The sequence below is a fragment of the Diceros bicornis genome, chromosome 19 (assembly GCF_020826845.1).
Source record: "Diceros bicornis minor isolate mBicDic1 chromosome 19, mDicBic1.mat.cur, whole genome shotgun sequence".
NCBI lineage: Eukaryota > Metazoa > Chordata > Mammalia > Perissodactyla > Rhinocerotidae > Diceros > Diceros bicornis.
The window spans coordinates 51,663,004-51,689,937 of record NC_080758.1 but is presented as its reverse complement, the minus strand read 5'-3'; the positions used below and the strand labels follow the sequence as shown (position 1 = coordinate 51,689,937).

At 45.2% G+C, this 26,934-nt stretch overlaps 1 long non-coding RNA gene across 1 annotated transcript; it reads right to left on the bottom strand.

Moving 5' to 3' along the window:
• Window positions 1–24,877, bottom strand: LOC131418759 (uncharacterized). The gene is made up of 3 exons (XR_009223030.1): window positions 24,815–24,877; window positions 22,197–23,319; window positions 1–271 (listed from the first exon to the last, which is right to left on the bottom strand). It is a non-coding gene; the product is annotated as an uncharacterized LOC131418759 (long non-coding RNA).
• Between the last annotated feature and the right edge of the window lie 2,057 nt (window positions 24,878–26,934).

The following is a 26,934-nucleotide window of genomic DNA, read 5'->3' as shown; positions in this document are numbered from 1 at the left end:
GCCAAGAGGTTAGGCTTCTTCTCACGCTGCTTAACAAGCACAGGTGGAGATGGACTTCCCACTAGAAATGATGGTCCAGGTGACCCCAGCTCAGCAGCTCCCACTCCTGCTGGAGCCGATGTTGGCCCTTGCTCCAGGTCCAATACTTCTGATGGAGGGGACGCTGGCTCCAATGCTAGAAGGGGTGATGTCAACAGAGCTGGAGCCAGCTCTACCTCCACCACTGCCCACTGCTCTGCTTCTGCTGCTGGCTGGAGCTCTGCAGCTGGCGCTGGAGCTGGATAAAGAGAAAGGTTCATCCATATAGCTAACTTTCCATGTGTCCTTCTAAACACAGAAATGATCCCACTTCCCTTCCAGGGGTACCCAGGCTGTGGTCCCCTTTACACTCTGGCTCTGCCTCAGTGGCCTCAAAAGAAGCTCACACTGGGCAAGGGTAAGAGGGTCATGGCAGCTCAACTCCGAATCAGGCAAGGTGACCTGCATGTACATCCCCTTTAGCTTGAAAAAGGGACAGCCCCAGTCTGGTCCCACCCAAGTTCTGGTCCAACCCCATCATCTCAAGGTCCTGAGCGTGGAGACCCTCTGCTCCTGCTCTCACCTCAGAGCAGCACTAGATGGTGTTCGTGGCCTCATGCCCCTGCCCCTTGTCTAGTGAGTTGGTGGCGTTGAAACCATTGGGCATCTCCTCGACGACCTCCTGAGTGGAGTTTTGCAAAGACTGCCCGGGAGCTGGGCCACAAGGAATCAGGGGCTGGCTGCACACTGCCACTGGGGTCAACCCCCAAGAGAAAGTCTGCTCCTCTGTTCAGGCACAGAGGGACATCCCTGCAAAGAACTGTGGTCAGGAAGGGAAGGAGATCAAACCTCCACGGCTTGGTAACATATGAGTGGAGGAGCTCACATTCTCATGCTGCCAGCCATGACCTGGGGTATGAACATGACAGACCCACCAGGCTTCCGACACCTAACCACCAGCTCCTGCCCAGGAATGACCTACCCCTCATGCCCTGCCTTCCCCCTCTTCAAAGACACACAGACACACACACACTATGAGGGGCAAAGGGTATGGGGATGCTCAGGTGGGATCACAATTGTGTCCTGGCCGGCACTGTCTCCTGCCAGACGCCCAGAGGCATCGGAGATGAGGGCTGAGCCAACGTCGGCAACCCCAAAAAGATTCTCTTTCTGGGCTTTTTTGAGTCCGGATTCTCCAAAAGTTGGGATACAACAACAAAATATTTTTGCCTGTTGACTGTCTCCAATCAAGTGAGCTGGATGGGGGCCTGTGGGTGCCTGGTTACCAGAGTTCTAAGATCTGTCGGGGTCTATGACCAAGGAAGTAGATCATTTTTCAAGATTCCTTTACCTGGGCCCCTTCCCTCAATCAGACTTGTCCAGAGCTGCCCCTGGGCCCGGGCCGCTCAGCCTCCTCCCCCATATCATCTCCTGAACTGTACACAAGGAGCATACACAGCCATAGCCACAGCTCCCTGGAAACCTAAGTCGGGTCCTAGCTTTGAGGAGATAAAGATGAATGCAGACCTTCTTTTTCTTACCAGTTCTGCATCCTGGGAAAGTCCTTGTGCCACTCAGGTCCTCCCCAGTCTCCAAACCTGCACCATGAGGACCAAGCTAGAATCTACTTCCTAGGGACGTTACCCAGTGTATATGACATAATATCTATTACCCTTGTGGGCTAGTGTCACATGTACCTAAACTTAGAGTGGAAGAATAATAAGAAGGTGTGATATGTAGCACAGAACACCACTCATAACAGGCCTGGGTTCTAGCAATATGATATTGGAACAGTCACTTCCAACTTGGCCTCATTTTCAGGTTAGCATCATGAGGGGGTTGAAGCTAATGGAAATTTAGATACTGCCATCCTGCGGCATAAAACCATTCAATTGTTTACTGTTTTGTGGAGAATGAGACCCAAGTGCCTCATCTTGGCCTATGAGGTGGGCAGCCTCCACAGTGGTACCCAGTAAGCCCCACCCATGGTATAGCCATCCGCGTGGAACCACTAAGTAGTTAGTAACTGGCTTCTGAACATAATAACAGCCAAAGTGATGGGATGTCTTGTCTATATTTTAACCAACAAAGTCTCTCACTTCCTCTTACTCCCTCTTTCATGTTCCATCTCTCTCTCACACACACACTCTGTCGATTCCTTGTAACTGAGGAATCAAATACCAGTGTTTGGGGCTGCCCAATGTGGAGGCCTATACAAGAGAGAAGCACGGGGGTGCCCAGGCCAACAGACAGAAAGAAACTCAGGCTCTCAGTCAAAACTGAACCCTGAAGGCTGAGAGTGAACTTGGGGGCGAGTCCTCCCCTAGTTGAGCCTCAGTTGAGACCACAGCACCAACCTGTTAAACTCACTGAGGCAGAGGCACCCAGCTAAAATGTGCCAGATTGCTGATCCACACAAATTGTGAGATAGTAAACATTTGTTGTTTTGAAATGCAAGGTTAGGGGCAATGAAGTCAGAGAGGGAAAAGTAACTGACACAGCCTACCAGGCCCTGGCCCTACCTTCCACCCCAGCTCCTGTTCTCTCCTCCCAGCCTCCCTCCAGCCACACTGGCCACATTTCTAACCTCCTCTGGCCAAACTCACTTCTGCCTGTGAGACTCAGGACCAGTGGTGCCATCTCCCTGACACACTGCTGCCAGAGTCGTGCAGGTCTGGCTCCCTCTTGTCATTCTGGTCCCAGCAAATGTCACCCCAGTGAGGCCTTTCAGACGCTCCTACCCAGTGACGCCCAGCCCTCCCTCACAGCCTCCTGCTGTGTTTCTCTACAGCACTTGCTCTTTTCTTGCTCATGTCTTTGCTTTTGTCCATTTCCCCTCTAGTCTGTGAGCTCCTGGCAGGCAGGGACAACTTGGTCATTTTCATCCTGCACTTTGGCCCACCAGGGCACCTGGCACAGGATGAGTGCTCAGTGCACAGCTGCTGAATGAGTACATGGGAAGATCTTGCACCCCTCCCCCTGCTTCTGACCAACTTTGATTGTGGAGATGAACACTAGTAATAGGAGGTACAAGTTGTTTCTGAGGCAGGGGGACAGGCAGAAAGACCTCTGCTTGACTCTTCGCTGCTCCAGGAGTCAAGTAAAGTTCAGTGGACACCATGTAAATTCCAGGTTTACAGCAGCAGGACTCAATGTATATATATATATTAGGTAATATGTATGTAATATGTAATATATGTTATGTAATAACCATGTAATTGTTACCAAAATAAGTTTACTTAACGTCAATCACCAAAGAAAAATAAAAGGTTTTTTCCTGGTGACGAGAAGTTTTAGGATCTACTCTCTTAGCAACTTTCAAATATACCACACAGCTATGTTAACTTGCAGAGTGCTGTATATCAAGTATATCTCAATACAACTGAAAAAAAATAATAACAAAAACTGACTGACCACCACTAACACAAGTGGCTGCTTGTACCCTGGTGGCAAGCACTAGCACTGCAGCCCTCGCCAAAATGCCATCAAACAGAAAAGAACCCTTCTTCAGGTGTCCTCAAGACAGAGGCTCCCCAGACTCCTAGGGGTAAAAGAGCAGGACCTGTCACCTTCGAGGGAGTGGGAGGAATCTTGGGAGCCTACCTTTTCCCCCATCTTGCTTTCCCCCACCAGGTGTCTTCTTCATTCCTGAGGCATCCAACCTCAACCAGGACAATCACCCTGCCGCCAGATGAGGACCTCTGGACCTCCAGATGAGAACAAGGACTGGTCTTCTCTCTCGTCTCTAGACTTGGTGTTTAGTGATCTGGCATCTTCTTCCTTATCCCAACTTCTCATCCGCCCAAGCCCCCAAGCCTCCTTAGTTCTAAATGATCTCAAGTGGGTGGAAAGCATTTTCTCAGCGTTTCAGAGCACAGTAGGTCATCAACAGAGAACCTAGTCCAACAGACACGTTGCGAGTGATTGGAACCCTTGGAATCACCAGCTGGATGCACTCCACTTTGTGCAGGAGTACCCTCACTGAGATCTTCTCTTCTGTTCCCATGTCTACACAAGAGGAGGATGTGCTCATCACAGTTCTGGGTGCCCACAGAGGTGGACTGCAGGACTCCAGTCCTGTGCTCTCCAAGCTAGGCCAGAGATGGGTCTGGAACAGGTAGAAACTTAGGAACCATAGGGATTCCTCTGCCCATCTCTGGGCCCCTGGGCATATATCTAGGAGAACGGATGCTATGGCCCCGTGAGAGAGCTGCCTCCAACCTCTCTCCCTCCTGCCTCTTATCACTTCCCCGGTGTCGGCTCTTTCTTGACTGCACCTCCATGGCCCCCACATGAGAAATCAGTGTGAGTGGGTGTGCCTGTGAACATGCGATGATGAGGAGAGGAATATGACCCCATATGGACAGGGTTGGGCAGCAACCCCCTAGGATCTTAATACCTCTCATTACCAAAGGAAACCTGAGGGAAGGGGCAGAGCCTTGGCCAAGGAAGCTGGAGCTCTGTCTAGTCTTCGGGACTCTAACTACCTCCTGTGGTTTGGGCCAGTACCTGCCTCTTCCTGGGCCAGTTTCCCAACTGTACAGTGAGGGGTAAGATGTGTAACAGCACAAGCATGTGCTCAGCCAGGACAAGTTATCAGGCCCCATAGATACATTAAGTATGCTTTAAGTGTATTGAATACATTAATATTGCTGTGCAATCATCACCATGATCCATCTTCAGAACTCTTCTCATCTTGCAAAACTGAAACTCTATACCCATGCATGAATAACCCCCCATTCCTTCTCCTCCCAGATCCTGGCAAACACCATTCTACTTTCTGTCTCTCTGAATCTGGCGATTTCAGGAACCACATAGAAGGGAAATCACACAAGTTTGTATTTTTGTGACTGGCTTATTTCATTTAGAGTAATATCCTGAAGGTTCACCCATGGTGTGCCATATCTTAGAATTTCCTTCCTTTGTTAAGGATGAATAATATGATATTGTATGTATATTCCACATTTTGCATATCCATACATCCCTGCACAGATACCATAGCCAGGGCCAAAACCAAGCCCAAAATCAAATAGGGCCCCAACCAGATTTTTATCAACAGTCCCTTGGAGACTACTTTCTTAAGGCACGTTCCATATGATATTTACTAAGGATCTAGTCTTGGGCCATGAGTTGCTTTTCAGAAACTCCGTTTTTTCTCCTTGAGCAAGTTTCAACTGGTTTGAGCCAGTGAGACCACAAGACGGCTGGCAAGACTCAAACTGTGGCTGCACAAGTGACTGGAGGATGACCTGGGAGACCAAGAACTCCCCTGCCGATCATGTTAAGGACACTGCCTTTTGAATGTAGGATGTATTACAGAATATGAAAATCGTCTTGTGCAAAATGCCTAGGACTGCCCCCAACCTTCCCGCATCCACTCTTTTGCCATTAAAAAGCCCTTTTCAACAGCCCATCGGGGAGAAGGATTTAACCTTTGTATCCTGTCGCCCTGCTGTTTTCTTCTAAGGGTATTATAGTTTTAGCTCTTACATTTAGGTCTTTGATTTACTGGGAATTAAGCTTTGTATGTGGTGTTAGGTAAGGGTCCAAGTTGATTCTTTTGCATGTAGATATCCACTTTTTCCAAGACAACTTGTCAAGAAGACTTTTCCTCATTGAATAATCTTGGCACCCTTGTCAAACATCATTTGATCACATGGGTGAGGGTTAATTTCTGGGCTCTCAATTCTGTTTCCATTTGTCAATATGGCTGTCTTTATGCCATTTCAATGCTGTTTTGGTACTGTACATTTGCAGTAAGTTTTCAACAAGGAAGAATCAGTCCTCTAACTTAGTATCTCCTTTCAAGATTATTTTTGGTATCTGGGCTTACTTGAGATACCATAAGAATTTTAGGATGGGTTTTTTTCTATTTCAGCACAAAACATCCTTGGGATTTTGATAAGGACTGCACTGGATTTGTTGATCTCTTTGGATAATGCTGACATCGTCACAATAAGGAGTCTTCCAATCCATGTTGATGGGATGTCTTTCATTTCCAGTAGTGGGTGGCTGTTCAGGTTGAGGGGGCGGCACTCCTCAAGATAGTCATGCAGATATCCACAATTCCTCTTCACTGTGCCTTCACCATTTCCTTAGAACCCATCTAAAGTCAACAGAGGGCAAAATGTATGTAAAATGCACGTGGGAAGTTTTCAAAGACTGGGTGTGCATGGAGCACACATTTCTTCCACTCCTCTCCATTACCAAAAACTACAGACTGAACCAGCAGACCCTAACACATGGAGACTGCAGACTCAAACAGCAGACCCCAACAAATAGGGACTGTTGACTAAGCAAGGGCCAGGGACTCAGGATCCTGGTAGAATCATCTGCCAGCTCAAGCTGACCTGCTAAGTCTTTGTCTGGCACAGCAGACTAGCCAAGGGCTAATACTGATGCTCTGATAGAGCATCTTGTCAACTGAGACTGACCCATTGACCTTGGACTGGAAAGCCAGTTAGATCGGGAGCTCAACGCAAAGACAGTGGATCTCAGATCCGAGAGGAACTTACCCACGGCCTTCAGAAACAGCAAAAAGGATGGAGAACTCAAAGGTTTTGCAGGTACCAATGCCTGTGTTTCTCATCCCCTAAGCCATCAGATGTCTCCTTTGGATCCCACTGCTGCCACCAAACTGGTACAAAACAAAATAAAAGTGAGTAAATTTTAAACTTCTTGTTGGCTTTATACAACAGTTCATGATTCAGGCAGCATCCAGTCTAGCAGAGAGAAAGGAGCTCCAAGAAGCTGTACAAAATGAAAGACTTTTATAGGCAGAAGGGAGCAGGAACAAGGAAGTTACACTAGACAAAAAAGATGGTTAGTTACTGCAAAGTTACCTTCCTTTAGGGGATGGCAAGGCTCTATCAGGAAGATGAGCTACCTGCTGCTCATCAGGCGATTCCCCATTGACTGGTTTAAGATTCCATTCCTGGGAGGGCCAAAAGTCTAATTAAGTCTCGGCTTGTTGATGTGGGGCATAGCCTAAGCGGCTCCATTTGGGCCTGGTGTCTTGTTTAAACACGTGACTTCTGCTGGTCTCTGATTTCCCCAGTTACACCCTGGCTGTCCCTTCACTGACCATTGTTGGTCACACACCCACTGCACCTGCTTCCAGTCCTTCCCTTTCAACACCGTAATCTCACACACAGCTCCTCCCGACACTATCATGACATCTCCCACCACACGTCCCATATAGCTTCCACACTGCCAGCAAGATGCTTCAGAAACACCACCACCATTTATGTCCAATGGGCTGAGAGGGCTGCGCATACACTGGGAATCAGGAGTCGCAAGGTCTGTCACTTGGCCTCCAATCACCTATTGTACCCCAGCTGAAGGGCTAACCCTGCGGAGAGACTCAATTGTAGCCAACTCCATCGAACAACACCATCTTTGCCTCAGACTTCCTTCAAAATGCTCTCCCCACTTTCTGCCCCAACTGCTCCTTGAGGGGTCATTTTGGGGTAGCCTTCGAGGCCACCTTGGGGATTTTGTGCCCAGGCCCAAACAGCTCTTGGCCCACAAACACTTTAACCATACCCCTTGAAATCATATAGCACAGGTAACCAGTGAATAGGTGCAAATTACTGATTTTACCTCCAAGACTCCTAATGAATATTTTACACCAGGAGCATCCACTTTTGGGTTTTACTGTGGGCTGATATCACAAGGCTCTCACCCAGTGAGCTTCTCTCTTCCCCAGCCCTCTGAGCAGCTTGCTCCAGACTATATTCTGCAATGCATCATTGTCTCTCTTTCAACCTGCTTCTCTCAGGTCGCAGGTCCTCTGAGTTTCCTGCCCTGACTGGCTACAACCAACCCATATAGACACTGTCAGTCCTATAGCACTGGGTGTTCAGTTCTACTAGGACTGACTGACTGGACTGGGCACAGGTGCATTGGCCCTACCCACACAAAATCAGGTAACTGAGGCAACCAAGAAGTATCGACAACCTTAACACTCCATAGGAACCTATCCTAGCCCTTGTACAACAGTCTCATGAGTCTCTTGCCTAAATGGTTTTAGAAAATGGCCTGGCCCTAGACTGTCTATACCGGCCAAGGAAGGAAGGCTTTGTGCCTTTCCTAGAACCACTTGCTTAATGTATGTCAACACACAAGTTCAAACCTACCTCCACCAGATGGCCCAAGAGGTTAAAATATTGCATAATATTACCCAAATCTTTGAACAGATACCCAAGTCCCCCGAGATCACTGACCTATTTTCATGGCTGGTCTCTCCAAGTTGGGAACAATGGCAATGGACTTGATTTTAGACTGTTGCTTGTATAATCATAGGATTTGTTACTGTAGCCTTCATTAGATGTTTACTCTCTTGGCTACAACCTGCCCTACCCCTAATAACTCTATTAATTACCCTTATTAAATACCCCAACCAACTTAAAATTAACCAATACTCTAATTAATTTAAAAAATTCAAAATTTTTATGGGAGAAAATCTGCTTAACGTAGAATACTCCGTTGTAAGCATTTTAAAGTATACAGTTCAGTGGCTTTTAGTACAACGAGTAAGTCGTGTGGCTATCACCACTAACTAATTCCAGAACATTTTCAACACCCTCAAATAAACCCATACTCATTCACACTCTATTTTCTCCTAACCCAAGCCCATGGAAACAACTCATCTGTTTTCTCCCCCTATGGATTTGCCTATTCTGGGCAGTTCATTCAAATGGCTTCATGCTATCTGTGGCCTTTGTGGATGGCTTCAATGAGCACACATGTTTCAAGGTTCATCCATGGCTGAGCATGTAGCAGTACCTTTTTCCTTTTCGTGGCTCTATAATATCCTATAATATGAATAGGCCACATTTTGTTTATGCAGTCATAACTGGATAGAAATTTGGGTTTGTTCCACTTTTCGATCATTGTGAACAATACCGCTTTGAATGTCCATGGGCAAGTTTGCTCTTTTGGACATATACCATGGGACTCTCCAGGTCAATGGTTATTCTAGCTTTAAGATTTTTAAAAATGCCAAGCTGTTTTCTCCAGTGGCTGCATCATTTTACTTTCCTACCAGTAATGTATGTAGGTTTCCCTTTCTCCACATCTTTACCAACACTTGTCATTTTCCATTATGTTGAATATAACCTTCATTTTGAGCATGAAATAGTATCACATTGTGCTTTGAATTTGCATTTTCCTAATTATTAATGATACTGAACATCTATCTTGTACTTATTGGCCATCTATGTATTTTCTGGACATGTGTCTATCCCAGTTGGTTACCCCTTTTCATTGACTTGTCTTCTGTAATTGAATTCTAAGAGATCTTTATAATATTCTCAATATTAGGGTCTTCTCAGTTATATAAGTTGCAAATAGTAGGAGACTTCAATACCTCACTTTTAACAATGGATGGAATATCCAGACAGAAAATCAGGAAATAGCAGACATGAAAACATTAAATACTAAATGGACCTATGAGACATACACAGAATATTTTACTGGACAGCAACAAAATGCACACCCTTCTCAAGAGCACATGGACTATTTTAAAGAATAGATCACGTGTTAGGTCACAAAACAACTCTTAACAAGAAAGATTAAGAAAACTGAAATAATACCAAGTATCTTTTCCAAACACAATGGCATGAAACCAGAAGTCAATAACAGAAGGAAAACAGAAACATTCATAATACGTGGAAGTTCAACAAAAAACTCTTAAACTTAAAAGTATATCAAAGAAGAAATCAAAAAGGAAATTAGAAAATAGCTCAAGACATACAAAAAGAAACAATAAACACACCAAAACTTATAGGATGCACCAAAGTAGTACTAAGAGGAAAGTTTATAGTGATAAACTTGTACATTATAAGAGAAGAAAGATGTCAAAGAAACAACCTGACTTACAACACACAACATTAGAAAAAGAAAAAATGAAACCCAAAGTGAGCAGAAGGATGGAAGTCACCAAGAGGAGAGTGGAAAAAAATGAGAGTATGAAAGATCAATAAAAGTAAAAGTTGAGGGCCGGCCCCATGGCTTCGCGGTTAAGTGTGCGCGCTCCGCTGCTGGCAGCCCGGGTTCGATCCTGGGCGCGCACCGACGCACCGCTTTTCCGGCCATGCTGAGGCCGCGTCCCACATACAGCAACTAGAAGGATGTGCAGCTATGACATACAACTATATGCTCTATACAACTGGGGCTTTGGGGGAAAAAATAAATAAATAAATAAAATTTAAAAAAAAAAGTAAAAGTTGATTTTTTGAAACAATAAAATTGATAAAACCTTAGATAAAATATTTAGAATAAAAGAGAGATGACTCAAATAAACTAAATCAGAAATTAAAGAAGAGGCAGTACAACTGAGGCTTCAGAAAGAAAAAGATCAGAAGAGACTATTCTGAACTAGTGTACACACATAAATTGGATAACCTAGACAAAATAGATAAATTCCTAGAAACAACTTATGAAAGCTAAATCATGAAGAAATAGAATTCTTGAACAGACCCGTAAAAAATAATCAGACTGAATCAGTAATCAAATACCTCCCAACAGGAAGAGACTTCTCCACTCTGCCTGACTTCTCCATAGACCCCTGAGCCAGCCTGCCCCAGCCCCAGGCTGACTCCTGTGGACCTAGCTGGCTCCCTGTTGGCTTCTGCAAATCCAGGCCCTTGGCTCACCCTGGAGCATGCCAGCTCTGGTGGCCCCAAGCACCATCCTTGACACTAGGCTCCCACCAGCTCCTGGGAACCCAGGCCCCCATCTCAGCCTACAGGCTGCTATCTTCAGCAGCCCAAGGTGGCTCCTGTGACCCCAAGTGGTGTCATTGGCACCAGGCTCCTGGTGGTCTCTGGTGAATCCAGACTCTGGCTCACCCAAGTTCCTGCCTACTCCAGGCAGCCACAGGCAGCACCCACAGCCACAGGCAGCTTCTGTACCAGGGCACCCAGTGGGCTCCCACAAACCCAGGACCCAAGGTCACTCCAGCACTTGCTGGCTCCAGCAACCCCAGGTAGATTCCGTGGCACCAGGCTCCCCGGGGGCTGCTGGGAACTCAGGCCCCTGGCTCACTACACCACCTGCCAGTTCCAGCAGCCATAGACAGCTCTCATGGAACCATACTCCTGTCAGGATCCCACAAAACCAGGTCCTCAGCTCACCCAGGTGCTTGCTGACTCAGGTGGCCACAGAAAGCTCCCATTGCACCAGGCACCGGCAGGTTCCCATGAACCCAGGCTTCCATCTTGACCCAATGCCTGCTGGCTCCTGCAGCCTCAGGCAGCTCTTGTGGCCCCAGGATCCCAGCAGGCTCTCAGGAATCCAGACTTCTGGCCTACCCCAGCACAAGCTGTCTCTCATGGCATCAGGCTCCTGGCAGGCTCCCGTGAACCAAGGCTCTCAGCTCATCCCAACACTGGTGAACTCCCATGGCCCTGGATGACTCCTGTGGCTGGAGGCTTTCAATGAGGACCTGCCAAACCAGGCTCCAGTGGGGCTACTCATGAACTCAGGGTCCCAGCTGTGCCCAGGGCCAGACACAATACCATAGACCCAATCTTTCCACTCACTCCTGTACCAGGCTGCCCAAGGACTCCAGCAGCAAGCCTGCCCCTGGACACCACCAGATGGCCTTCCCAGGACCCCTAGATGGGCTGACTGTGAAGGCTTTGGTTTGCTAAAGCCAGTCTGTAAAGAGTGGAAGAGGTGCCTACTTCCTCAAATTTGCAGACACCAATGGAAGGCCACAAGGATCATGAATAATCAAAGACCCATGACACCACCAAAGAAAAAGAATAAAACTTAAATGACCGACCAAGCAATGGAGATATAGGAACTATGTGAAAAAGATTTCAGAACAATCCTCTTTGAGAAACTCATAAAACTCTAAGGAAACACAGATAGACTACTAAATGAAATAAGGAAACAGTGCATGAACAAGTGAGAAGTTCATCATAGAAACAGAAATCATTAAGGAAAAACAAACAGAAATCCTAGAGTTGAAGAACACAATGACTGCACTGAAGAATTCAATAGAGAGCTTCGAAATCAGATTCAACCATGTACAGGAAATAATTAGTGAACTAGAAGATATGTCATTTGAAATCATCCAGTCAAAGAAGCAAAAAGAAAAAAAGGAATGGATTGGAATAGGGAAAGGCAGTGTGAATTATGGAATACCATGAAAAGAAATAGATAAGCATTATTAAAGTGCCAGAGGAGAAAACAGGGAGAAAGGAAAAGAAATTTGACTTAAAAAAAATAGCAGCTGACACCTTCTCAAATCTGGGGAGAGATTTAGACATCCAAGGTCCTGAAGCCGATCTATCAACCTAAAATTTCAAATTAAAACTTTCTTCTCCAGGACACATTATAACAAAACTACCTAAACTCAAAAAAAAGGATCAAACAACATGATCAAGTTCAACATGATGCAAATCAATGAATGTGAAACACTGCATTGATAGAATGAAAGATAAAAATCATAAAATAATCTCAATCAATGCAGAACAAGCAGTTTGACAAAATTCAACACCCCTTCATGATGAAAACCCTCAATAAAGGGTTACATAATGAACATACCTGAATATAATAAAATGTTTACATGACAAAACGCACAGCTAACATCATATTGAACAATGAAAGGTTGAAAGCTTTCTTGCTAAGACAAAGAACAAGACACGGGTGCCCAGTCTCAACACCACTCTTCAACATACTGCTGCAAGTCTTAACCAGAGACATTTGGCAAGAAAAAGAAATAAAATGCATCCAAATTGGAAATGAAGAAACAAAGTGGTCTCTGTTTGCAGACGATATGATTTTATATAGAGAAATACCTAAGGACTCCCCCCCAAACTGTTAGGACTAATAAACAAATTCACGCAAGCTGCAGGAGACAAAATCAACATATAGAAATCTATTGCCTTTCTGTACACTAACAATGAACTATCTAAAAAAGATATAAAGAAAAAAATCATATTTACAATAGCATCAAAAACAGTAAAATACTCATAAATAAATTTAACCAAGAAGGTGAAAGATCTGGACACTGACAACTATAAGACATTGATGAAAGAAATCAAAGACACAAAGAAATGAAAAGATATCTTATGTTCATGGATCAGAAGAATTAATATTGTTAAAATGTCCATGCTACCCAATGTCATCTCAAGATTCAATGCAATTCCTATTAAAATTCCCATGACATTTTTCACAGAAATAGGACAAACAATCCTAATATTCATATGGATCCACAAAAGACCTCCAATAACCAAAGCAACCCTGAGAAAGAAAAAGCTGAAGGCATCACAATTCCTGATTTCAAACTTTATTACAAATCTATAGTAATAAAAACGGTATGATACAGCTATAAAAAGAGACACATAGACCAATAGAACAGAATCAATGGCCCAGAAATAAAACCACACACATACACTTTGCTAACAGTTGACAAGTCAGTCAAGAAAACTCCATGGGGAACGGATAGTTTCTACAATAAATGGGGTTGGGAAAACTGGATAACCACATACAGAAAACTGAAATTGGACCCCTATTTTACACCACTCTAAAAAAGATCCCAAATTGAATTAAAGACTTAAATGTAAGACACCAAATATAAAACAACTAGAAGAAAATATAGAAAAAATAGCCCCATGAAACTGGTCTTGACAACGATTTTTTTGGATATAACATCAAAAGTACAAGCAACAAATGTAAAATTTAACAAGTGGGATGACATCAATCTAAAAAGCTTCTGCACAGCAGATAAACAATCGACAAACTAAAGGAGTTCACATCCACAATATATAAGAAACTCTTACAACTCAACACCAATAAACCAACAAAACAATATGAAAATGGTCAAAGGACCTGAATAGATGCTTTTCCAAAGAAGACATAAAAATGGTCAACATAGAAGGATGTGCAGCTATGACAGACAACTATCTGCTGGGGCTTTGGGGGAAAAATAAATAAATAAAATCTTTAAAAAAAAAAATGGTCAACATGTACATGAGAAGATGCTCGTAATCATTCATCATCAGGGAAATGAAATCAAAACTACAATGAGATATCACCTCACACCTGCTAGAATGGTTATTCTGAAAGAGACAACACACAACAAATTAAGGCGAGGCTGGGTAGAAAAGAGAATCCTGTACACTGTTGGGATGAATGTAAATTACTATAGTCGCTATGGCAAAATATGGAATTTTCTCAAAAACATAAAAATAGAAATACTATATAAATGAGCAATTCCACTTCTGGTTGTATAGCCAAAGGAATTGAAGTCACTATTCTGAAGAGATATCTGCACCCCCATGTTCATTTCAGCATTATTCACAAACTGAGGACATGGACACAATCCATGTGTCCATCAATGGATAAATAGATAAAGAAAATGTCAGACATATGTATATATACATGAAATATATAATGGAACATTATTTAGCCATGCAAGAGAATGAAATCTTGCATTTTGTAACAACACAGATGGAACTTGAGGCATTACGCTAAGTGATATAAGTCAGACAGACAAAGACAAATACTATATATTCTCACTCATATATGAAATCTAAAAAAGCCTAACTCAAAGGAATAGAGACTAGAATGGGGTTTGCCAGGACCTTGGGGGTGGGGGAAAGGGAGAGATGTGAGTCAAAGTGCACAAATTTCTAGCTGTAAAATGAATAAGTTCTGGGGATCTAATGTACAGCATGGTGACCATAATTAACAATAATATATTATAGACTTGAAATTTGTTAAGAGAGTAGATCTTAAAAGTGATCGTTAGAAAAAACAAGTTAATTATGTGAGGGAATGGAGGTGTTAACTCACCGTATTGTGGTAATCCTTTCACAAATCATCATCTTGAACACCTAAAACTTCCATACATTATATGTCACTAATATTTCAAGAAATCCAAAAAAAAAACCTCTCAACAAAGTAAAACCCAGGACCATATGACTGCACTTGTGAATTCTATAAAACATATAAAGAAGTTTTAAAAACAAGACTTCTTACACTCTGTCAAATATTGAAAAAGAGGGAACACTTCCAAACACATTTTATGATGCCAGCATTACCCTGATACCAACACTAGACAAGGACACTAAAAGAAAATAAAATTACAGACCATTACCCCTGATGAACATAGATGCAAAAATCCTCAAGAAAATACTAGCAAACTGAGTTCAACAGCGTATTAAAAGAATTATACACTATCACCAAGTGAAATTTATTCCTGATATACAAGGATAGTTCAACATACAAAAATCGATCGATGTAATAGGCAACATCAAGAAAATGAGGGAGAATAAACAGAATCATCTCAATTGATGCAGAAAAACCATTTGACAAAATTCAACACCCTTTCATGATAAAACACTCAACAAACAAAGAATAGGAGGAAAAACACACAGCAAACATAATACTCAGTGATGGAAGACTGAAAGCTTTTCCTGAAAGCATTAAGATCAGGAACAAGGCAAGGATGCCCACTTTCACCACTTCTATTCAACACAGCTGAAAGTTCAAGCCAGAACCATGAGGCAATAAAAATAAATGAATAAAAGGAATCCAAATTAGACACAAAGAAGTAAAATGGTCTTTGTTTGAAGATGATATCATCTGAGATGTAGAAAATCCGAAAGACTCCATAAAAAATGCCGTTTGATCTAACAGATGAATTCAGGAAAGTAGCAGGATACAAAGTCTATACACAAAAATCAGTTGAATTTCTATACACAAACCAGGAGCTCTCTGAAAAGGAAATTACAGAAACAATTCATTTATATCAGAAAGAATAACATGCTTAGGAATTAACCAAGGAGGTGAAAGGCTTGCACCATAAAAACTACAAAACATTTCAGAAAGAAATTAAAGAAGACATTCATAAATGGACACATACCCATATTCATGGATTGGAAGGTTTATTATTGTTAAAGTGTCGATATTACCCAAAGCAGTCTACAGATTCAATGTAATCCCTATCCATATCCTAATGATTTTTTTGCAGAAATAGAAAAACCCGTCCTAAAATTCACATGGAATCTCAAGTGACTCAGAATAGCCAAAACAATCCTGGAAAAGAAGAACAAAACTGGAGGAAAAACTTACTACAAAGCCACAGTAATCAACAGTATGGTATTGGCATAAAGACAGACGTAGAGACCAATGGCATAGAATAGCGAGCCCAGAAATAAACCCTCACATATATGGTCAAGTGATTATTGACAAGGGTGCCAAGACCATGCAATGGAGAAAGGTTTCTTTTCCAAAAATGGTGCTGGGAAAACTGGATATCTGCATGCAAAAGAACGAACTTGGGCCATCATCCAATACCATATGCAAAAATTAACTCAAGGACATAAATGTAAGACCTAAAATAAGAAAACTCTTAGAAGAAAACATAGGACAAAATCTTGATGACATCGGACTTGGCAATGATTTCTTGGATATGACACCAAAGGCACAGGTAACGAAAGAAAAACAATGGACAAATAGGACTCCATGAAAATTTTATAAGTTAGTACATCAAGAGGCCCTGTCCATAGACTAAAAAGGCAACCCACAGAGTGGGAGAAAATATTTGCAAATCATATTTCTGACAAGAGACTGATATCCGGAATATACAGAGAAGTCCTAAAACTAAACAACTAAAAAACAAGCCGATTCAAATATGGGCAAAGGACTTGAAGAGACAGTTCTCCAAAGACTTATGAATGGCATATAAGCACATGAAAAGACGCTCAACACCACTAATCATTAGGGAAATGCAAATCAAAACCACAATGAGACACCACCCACTACGATGAGTGCTACGGGAAAGACAGAAAACAAGTGTTGGCCAGGATGAGGTGGAATGGGAACCCGTGTACGCTGTTGATAGGAATGTAAAATGGTGCAGCCGCTATGGAAAACAGTATGAATGTTCCTCAAAAAATTGAACATAGAATTGTCACGTGATCCAGCAATTTCACTTCTGGATATACACCCAAAAGATCTGAAAGCAGAGCCTTGAAGAGATATTTGTACACCCATGTTCATAGCAGTATTATTCACAATAGCTAAAACGTGGAAGCAACCCCAGTGTCCATTGACGCATGAATGGATACACAAAATGCAGTATATCCATACAACAGAATATTATTCAGCGTTACAAAGGAAGCAAATTCTGCAATATGCTACACATGGATTAACGTTGGGGACATTATGCTAACAGAAACAAGCCAGTCACAAAAAGATAAATACTGTATGATTCCACTAACATGAGGAACTGAGAGTAGTCAAAATCATAGAGACGGAAAGTGGAATGGTGGCTGCCAAGGACTGGGGGACGGGAGAAGGGAGAGTTATTTTTTAATAGGTATAGAGTTTCAGATTTACAAGAGTTATGGGGATGAATGGTGGTGATGACTGTACAACAGCATAAATGTATTTAACGCCACTGAAGTATACACTTAAAAATGGTTAAGATGTCACACTTTTTGTTATGTATATTTTAACTCAATACACAAAAAGGAAAAAACACAGAAATTAGCTATCAAGCCACAAAAAGACATAGTGGACTCTGAAATACATATTGCTAAGTGAAAGAACCTAACAGGAAAAGGCTATATACTCTGTTCTATAGTTTTCATATATTCCAATTACACGTCATTGTAGACAAGGCAAAACCATAGAAACAGTATAAAGATCAGTGTTGCCAGGAGTTGGAAGGCAAGGGATGAAGAGGCAGAGCACAGGGATTTTAGGGCAATCCAACTCTTAGAATACCATCATGGTGGATACATGAGATTATGCATTTGTCAAAATCCAAGTACGTGACAGCAAGACAGTGAACCTTAATGTAAACTACGGACTTGGTTACGAACACTGTAGCAGCATCAGCTCCTCACTTGTAAGGAATGAACCGCACTAACACAGGTGGTCATGCAAGATGTTAACAGTAGGGGAAACTGCGGGGGAGGAGGGAGAAATGTTCCGCACTATCTGCTGAATTTCTCTGCCCATCTAAAACTTTCCTGAAAAACAATCTATTAATTAAAAATTAATCAATGGAAGGTAGGGAGTGGGTAGAAATATGGAGGAAACAAGAATATCACAATATTGATAAACGTTGAAGCTGGGTAATAGAAACATGGGGGGCTATCACAGATTTCTGTTTAATTTGTGTATGTTCAAGGTTTTCCACAATAAAACATTTTTAAAGGTCCAGATTAAATCTAGATTATATGTACAAGGAATCAAAGAATGTGAAGAAAACAGATATTTTTGTAGCAAGTACTCAAGGGGCACACTGAGGGAAAGTGCAATCACACTGGATAGAGAGTGAACGTCCTGGTTCCACCAGGAAGGTTCGGAGCTCAGTGAGCAAGACAGGTGACAGCACAGTCAGGGAAGTGACAGATAATGATCACAGAAAAGTGCTCACCCTCACTGGTCACAGAGAAGCCAATGATGGGCCCGGAGAGGACTGCCCCAGGATTTACAACGTCGTGACACCCACAGTTAGAGCAGGCTCAGGGACAGAGCACCACGTCCTGTGAGAATGCCAATCAGCACCGGCTTTCTGGAGGGCAAACCTCCCAAACCCTGGAAGCTGCAGGCCACTGGCACGGCTCCTCTGTTGTATGGAATCTGTCCAAAAACAAAGGGACTAGGTAAAGATGATGGACTGAATCAACACAGGTAGAGCCCCTTTGACATAAATCCCTAAAAAATGACCCAAAGATTCCTTCATTGACGAATAAATTCATAATATCCCTGGGAACCATCAAGAGAGCCAAAATTTGAGGAAGACATCAAAGAGAGACAGCAGCTGGTGCCCGGGGATCCCAATGGGGAGCTCCGTGTTGGCCATGGAGACCAAGCCAGGGTGACCTCTCTCCCTCCTCCTCCTCCCCCTGCTTCTCACCTAACACCTTCTGCATCGCCCCTCCTTTCCCAGCCATTGCCCACCTCACGCTCCAGGATTACAGGAGCAGAGGCACAGGGCGGCCTTTCCACCAGCACATCTGTCCTCTTGCTCTCTGCGCCTCCCCAGGATGCAGAGCCCAGCTCTGCACCTCCTCAGGGCCCAGCACGCTCCTCCTGGGCCCTCAGGCTCCTCTTCTCCATCTGGTCCTACCTGCAGCACCTGCTAGCTCATCTCCACCTTATATACAAAACTCTCCCTTGGACCCATGTTCCCTTTGGGCTACTGTCCACTTTCCCAACTCCCTTTCATGGCTAAACCTCTTTAAGTAAAGTGCCTCATCCCTACTTCCCTCCCATGGACCCCTTCCACCACTCTAGACCCAGCTTCATTCTCATCCTCTCAAGGAGACTGAGGTCACCAGTCATCCCACGTGGCCAAGTCCAGCCATCTTTTCTCCATTCTGATTAGAGCTGTACCCAACCCAGCTGAGCACCCCTCCTTTCTGCAATGCCCTTTTCCCCTCGTGGCTCCTACGACTCCATGCTCCACCGTTTCAGTCCCCTTTCCTGGACCCTCTTCAGCTGCACCTCTGCAAACACTGCCTGCTCCTAGGCTGGGCCCTGGTCCCTTCTACAGCTACAGTGTCTCCAGGAAACCTTATTCAATTCCATGGTTTTAAACATCTCTGACCTCATCCCGACTCTGCTGACACACCAATGCAACTTAAGAGGTTAGGTGCTAGCTCCCCAGTGTCAGCACCTAAGGAGTATCTCAGACTTGATTCCTCTCCAAATTTTACTGTCATGTGAGTTCCAAAATAGCATCAAATATTTCCAAAAAGGAGGAAAAATTTAGGATACAATGAATAGTGGTGAACAAAGTAACCAATAAAATGTATACATACATCTAATCATGGCTGCTTGATGGGGAAAATAAGAACACAGAACAAATATCAGACAGTCTCAAGCCAGGGAGTGGAAGGTGATGAGCTGGGAGTGTAGAACACAGGCACTGATTAACTCTAAGCATTTACAGAAAGAGAGGCAGAAATGATTGTTCCTAAAAGCTGAAAGACACCCACTAGAAGAACAGAAAAATCATGAGAAAGCATAACAAATTAAAAATTAAATTAAATGGTAGACTCAACTTCCAATTTATCAATAATCACAATTGTAAATGGATCAAATTGCTCTACAAAAAGATGAAGGCTCTCAAGTTGAGTTAAAATATAGTTATAAAATAAAGGGATATAATGTGGTTGAAAATAAGGAGACAAAGAAATAAGACTTTAAATGGGACAAAAAGGGGTTTTCTGAGTTGATAACTGTCACGAACACTTATGCACCTCACAATATGGTCTTGAAACATAAAGCAAAACTGGACAAACAAGAAGACACAGGCAGCTCCAGAATCACAGGGAAACCTACCTTACCTCTCTTAGAAATCCACAGGTCAAGTGATACAGTAAGTTAGGAAACAGATCTGATGATGAACACAAAAAAGCTAGATCTAGCCTCAGCCTGAGGGACAACAACATAAGCAACTAGTGGAGAGGATATATTCTCCTCAAACCACAATGAAACAGTCACCACAATGGACTGTGTGCTAAGCCACAATGAAATCTCTAAAGAGTCCAAAAAGCAAAAATCTATAAGTGACCATATTACTGGAACTTAAAGCAATAAAAGTAAAAAATAATCACAAAATATTGGCTCCCCTACCCAAACTTATCCACTTGAAAATCTGTCCACACCCTTCTAAATATCTCAGGTTAAAGAGGGGATCTAGACAGACAGGACAAACTCTTTAGAAATGAACAGCAATGAGAGCAGCATGAGGCAAATCCATGGCATGGGGAATAAGGGACAGAAGAAGGGACACAGCCTCCACTGCAGGTATCAGGGAATATCAACTGTACACGAAGAAGCTGAGCACTTCCCTCCAGGAGCCAGAACAACACTGCAATAAAACCAACAACAGCAGAATGAAGTGAGGATTCACGAGGTGGGAACAACAACGTAGACCTGAGCAATAGAGTCAAAGGCTGGCTCTCCCGAAAGACCTGTAACAGTGAGAAACCTTGTGCAGTCTGACCAAGAGGAACAGACAAAGGCACCAAACTGTACCATCAGGTACGACAAACTACAGAAACAGCTTTAACGTGATAGGAGAACATAGTGGATATCTCTGACCGGGACATCAATAGTCCTCAACTGGAGCTGTCCTTCCCCCAGGATGCATCTGGAAACATGCAGGATGGGTTTTGTTTCTCGTTTTGTGCTGTCCTAATGGTTGTTGCCCTAGGGGTCCCGCAGGTCCTGAACAGCCTGTCACATAAAGCTGTTTCCCACCTGAAGTGTTACTGACATCTGAGAAGACAAGCACTGATCCAGATTAAATGAAGAACATGGTAGAGAAATGTTTTCCATGGATGTATAACAGGGAAAAAATGGTACCCTCAATATGTAAGGAATATCGAGAAACCAATGTTTACAAGTACTAAATTGTAAAAGACCTGGAAAATCAGAAACATAGCCAATGAACACACCAAAAATATATCCAACCTATTGGTACAGGTGGAGAAATATGCATGTAAAGCACAGGGAACAGTGGAGGAGATTACACACCAAATTTTACTACTGACAAGGAATAAAAGTTGGGAGGTAGGTGAGAAATAGGAGTTTTTACCACTTCTTAGCTTATATATTTCTGTACTGTTTTAGTTTTTACAAAAGAGAATGTATTCTACTCAAAAAGATGTTTCAAATTTTAAAGAAATTATTAAAATGTTCAAAATGACTTCAGTTCAAAGATATTCATTAAAACATGAATGGAAAGAACGTCCCCATGACTTTAAGAGTCTCCTATAACTTTTCTAATAGTTTACTATGTCCACTTTATTTCACATTTAGATCCTAACTCATTGGAATTTACATTTGTGTGAGGGATGCAACAGAAGCTGATTTTCTACTGTTCAAGTGGAAAAGCAAGGATCCAGGCACCTTTTATTGGGTAGGTCTGGCTTTCCCAGCTGACCTGCAATGCCTCCTTCCCCACCTGCTAAACCTCAACAGCTACCGCTGCCTCTCGAGTGCCCTAGAGCGAGCCGGGTGAGCTCTGCAACCTGGGCTCCCTGTGTGCGAGGGGCGGCTACCAGCAGAGCCTTCTCCCAAGACAGCAGCAGGCATGCTGCACACAGAAGTGCTCAGGGGCCGTCTGCTGCGGAGCAAGAAACCCCTCATGATGAGCAGGCAGTGGGAGAGCCCTGAGCACCAGGACTGACCTCAGCGGGGGGCAGCAGGCTGCTAAGGCAGGGAGCCCCCTCCCTTCAGCTCGTCCAGCTCCTCCTGCAGCGTGTGCACCTGGCTGTCGGCGGCTGCCCCTCTTCAGCTCTCAGTCTGTCTCCACCTGCTCCCGCAGGCAGCACTCGTGCTCCTGTCCCCCTGGGAGCAGAAGCAGTAGGAGTGCAGTGAGTCGAGGAGTTCTTGGGCCCCCAGGGCTGACAGGATGACCTTTCTGAGGGACGTGGGGCCGGTGTTGCTGTGCTCGCCCTGCACAGCTTCTGTGGCTGGCTTCGGGGTGATGTCTGTTGGAGTGGAGGGGCTCTGGGAGGCTTTCTGAGGTATCATTGTGAATGATGAACTTGGGGGTTCTGGGCCAAGCTCTCATCAGGCCTCAGGCTGCTCCCGCTGCAGCTGGGCTCCACATCTCTCTTCAGCCTCTTTTGGTCAACAGCTTCTCAAGGGACAGATGGCCTCTCTCGAGTGTGCTCTGAGAAGAAACTGTAAGAAGGAAGCCAGCCAATAAATCTGCACATCCCAGATTCTGAGGGATAAAGTCACCCACGGAAATGCCACTTTTAGCTAGCAGGCCCTGGCAGGGAAGAGGGGGTTTCATCGCCAGCATCTACAGCAGATGTGTTTGCATCTCCCTGGCTGCCTGACGCTGTGGAGGCCACACTGTCTCCTGGAGTTCCTTCCAGAGACTCTGCGCCCAATCCTGACTGGCGGCTTCCTGGGTGGCACTGGGTGCAGATTCACCCTGCAGAGTGGCTCGTTTCAACTTGCGCGACCCCGGCTGGGCCCTCAGGTTTTCCCTCAAGGACAACGATGAACCTGCAGCTCCTTTCCCATCTGCTTCACTCGCATGTTCCTCAGGTCCCCGGCGGCCTTCCTGGTGTCCTTTCTCCTGGGGCAGCCGTGGCCTTCAGCCACCCCTTCTCAGTCAGGTGGAAGATGGAAGGCACGGCCGTGGCTTGAGCATGTAATACTGACCCTCCAGCCTTTCCAAGAGCTTTTTTTGGTGAAATGTTCACTACAGATGAAAGAATGCTTAGTGAGGTCCAGTCATCCCCGTGAACAGCTTTTAACCACTGAACCACACGTTTTGAGCCCTTTATGTGGAGCCTGCAAGAATAAATGAAAAAGTAATTAGAAAGAATTAAATTCTCCCCCTAAAGTAATCAACTATAAAAACAAAACAATTGTTTTTGTGAACACCCACACCTGTAGCCACTTTGCCCATTTAAACCTTTAGTAAAGATTTAAGGAACACCTTCTGCTTGCAAGTTATTGCTGGAATAGAAAGATGAAACAACCACTGTCTACCTTAAGGAGCTGACCGTATGTAGGGCAGAGAAGGAAGGAAGGTGAGGACCTCTTCCCAGGCTGTGGTAAGTGCCCTGTAGGGACACAGACGCTCGGGCAGATAACACAGGATGGCATCAAGACAACAGGAAAGGCTTCAAGAAGCCTCAGAAATAGTTCTTAGAAGCTCATGGCTGCCCAACCCTCCTGCTGTCCCTGGGATGCAGGACTTTGGGTGCTAAAATGCGGAGGGTTGGTCCTCCTACTTCAAAGCCAGGCCAAGTGTCAGCCAGCAGAGCCTCCCAGGCACCCAGCAGTGCACCTGGCCCTAGCTCTGCTCAAGCAGCTGAGGATGCGAGACCACTGCCAAGAGGTCAGCCCCAAGAGCTGCAGATCTGTGTTCCTCCTGTCCTCCCACTACCAGGAGGAAAGCGGCTCCCTGTACAGAGCAACCAGGCCCTGCAAGGTACTGACCAAGACACTTCATAATCTCTTCTCCTCATTAAGGTAAAATCTCTATTTAGACCAAACTGTGCACGTGGGAGGTTGGGGTCATCTCTCCTGAGGGCTTTCTGCTCCCCCTGAGGCCATCTAACACCCTGAGGCCTCTGTGGACCAGACCAGGTGGATACTAGGTCCTCAGGGAGTTCCAAGCAACATGTCCTTCTAACCCTCCTCAATGCTTTGTGACTAGTTACCAAAGGACATCCACATCCTTTGCCCCCAGACCACGTTAAACCATGACACATGCCAAGAGCAACCTTCTCTGCAGTGCTTTGCCTCATTCTCAAAAACAGTAACAAAACTTTTGGGACACAGGCTCTAAAGGTTCTGTCAAGAAAGCATGGTGGCTGACCTCTGAAACAAGCTCATATTACTAGCTCTTTGGATAGATTGTAACAACTTCCAACTTAGAACAAACCACTGTAAACCTTCAATAAGACTACAGACAAGTGGCATTCAGGTCTTTCAAAGTTCATCAAGAACCTGCAATGCAAAACAAAAGGATCTGCCAGGAGGTTTTCAAAGTAGAATGTCTTCAGTGCACTGTTCTGGGACCTCCAGTGCGGAGTCCGCAGGAAAGGACTTGCTGAACTGGCTGAACTCCAGAAGCCTTCATGAAGGGAGCCAGGCCAGGGGAAAGGCAAACGCCTCACTATGCTATGGGAGCCCAAGGAAGAAGTGAAGAGAGGAGCCCCTTCCCCGAGTCCCTGGGGTAAGCCTCCCAATGAGGAGGGGCCACACCCTCCTCCACCGAGGATGCTGTCAGATGCAGAGTGCAGAGTCCACTGTCAGATTCCTCTCCAGGACTCACCTTCAGTGCAGAGCCAACTTTCTCTCCACTGCCAGGACTCTTCTAGCAACTAGCGTCTGGGAGGCACGTCCATCATGGAGCTCAATTTGCATCAAGCTCCATTTGCTCAGCCACATTCCTGATCACAGAGATCAAGGCAGGCCCCCTGCCATCAAAAGAGCAGAAAAGTCACAGCAAGTGCAAGAAGATAGTAACCCTAAGGAATAGCGTTTCCAGAGTGCCCTGTTTCTCGACATTGTTGGCCTCAGCCCGAATCAGTGAAGGGCAGGGTGGTCACGGGGTGGGAGTGAGAGGGTGGTGGAGGCCATAAGGTGGGCGCTGGTGGCCATGGGGAGGCCGCAGTGACCTGAGGCGCCCGGAGCAGAGATGGTGGCACAGACCAAGGCCACACAGTGCCTGGCGCTGACTCACCCACTGGACTGGCCCCGAGGCCCCGAGCACAGAGTGCCACCTGCCTCAGGCTGGACCGCGACAGGGGCTGACCAGGCGGCAATGGCCAATTACCTGTGGAAGGCGATAGCAGTTTCTCCTCATTGCCCGGCAGTGGGAGCAGTTCGCAGCAGTGCAGCGATCACCATCTCGGGCCTCAGGTTGTTGAGCTGCCAGGCTTTTCCCCACTTCTCACTGCCCCGCAGCATGACCGCCACAAGGGTAAGGGCTTGCAGCGACACTCTGCAGCACATGGGAGCTGCTCCCCACACCCCGCAGGACTGCAAGATGGCGGCACGCACCCGTCTGTCCTCCGTAAAACAAGATGGCCATGCCTGTGGGCCTAGGCAAAATGCCGGCTGACGCACCCACCCCAGGGTCGCGCTGCCCAAACTCGTCTGTTCCGCTGCCCCAATGGGTCACTGCTGCAGTGTTCAGAGCGAAGGACGCAGACCACGGTGGAGCGAGAGTGTGGCTGGCCCTCCACAAGGGGACCCGTCATACACCCACATGGCGAATGATGCACTTCTGCCCACACTTCCGGCCCCACCTGCATTGCTCAGCCATATTGGCCACAGCGGCTGCCCATCGCATTGCACTCATTCTCTGGGGCAGTGGGAAGAGGGACGTGGGTGAGGGCGTGCCTACACCAGGAGGCCTGGGAGGCTGTGCTCTCCTGGGCCATCCACCCTTGGGACTGGCAGGTGTGGTTTGGGGCGGGGCTGCTGGGTGGAGCGGGTCCTTGTGCAGAGTGGGTGGTGGCGGCTCCTGTAGTGAGACTGGCATGTCTGACAGCCCAATCCCTGCAGCTCTGGACACTCTTTCCCTCCACCCTTGGCACTCGGGCGCTGGCCTGACAGGCCCATGGCCGAGGGGCAGTGGGGGGTCGGGGAAGGAAGGGGTGGTGCTGGGTGGGGCTGGGGCACCAGCCTGACAGACCCAAGGCTGCTGAGGCGGGAGGGGCAGTGAGGCATCAGGGAGGGTAGGTGGGGCGTGGGCTGGGGCTAGAGAGCTGGTTCTTGGGAGGCTTTTTCCTTCCCCTCAAGGAGTTAAGAAGTGGAAGCTCTCTAACTCCTTTGAAGTTGTGTTGTAGGCTGGAGGGGAGAAACCTACTCCAATGCCCACAACACACGCATGATTTTGTTGACTGATAGATCATTCCAACTTCTTTTTCTATGATGAGAAAGAGAAACAATGCATCTCATCGGGCCTTAACTTATTGGGGTCCTAATACAACGTGTTAGGGGGGCAGGGGTGGAGTATCGGTGCTTTGGTCAATGCTAGTGTTTGGCAGGAGGGAGAATCCTCCTCTGCCCTTTCACTTAAGGTTCTTATGGCTGTCCAAGTAATTAAAGGACAGGTTAGCAGCAGAAAATAATACCAAGTTTAATAACATGTATACATGGGAGAAATTCTTCATTCTGTCGAAGCTGCTTGCTTAAGTATTGTACTGTAGCTAAAGGTGTGGAAGGTGTTCGAGGGGTAGTGGTTTGGGATTTCAGAGGGGAAGAAGACGATTTACATGGAGATAGAAATGCAAATGTTTGTCTGACAACTCTTTTCAGGGCAAGCTATAGAGAATGTGGCCAGGGAGAGACAGAAATTTTGATAAAATGGTCTTGTTGGTGCCTTTCCTAGTGTAACATCTATTTTATATTATATTACAGCCATCATATGATATTGGCTCCTTC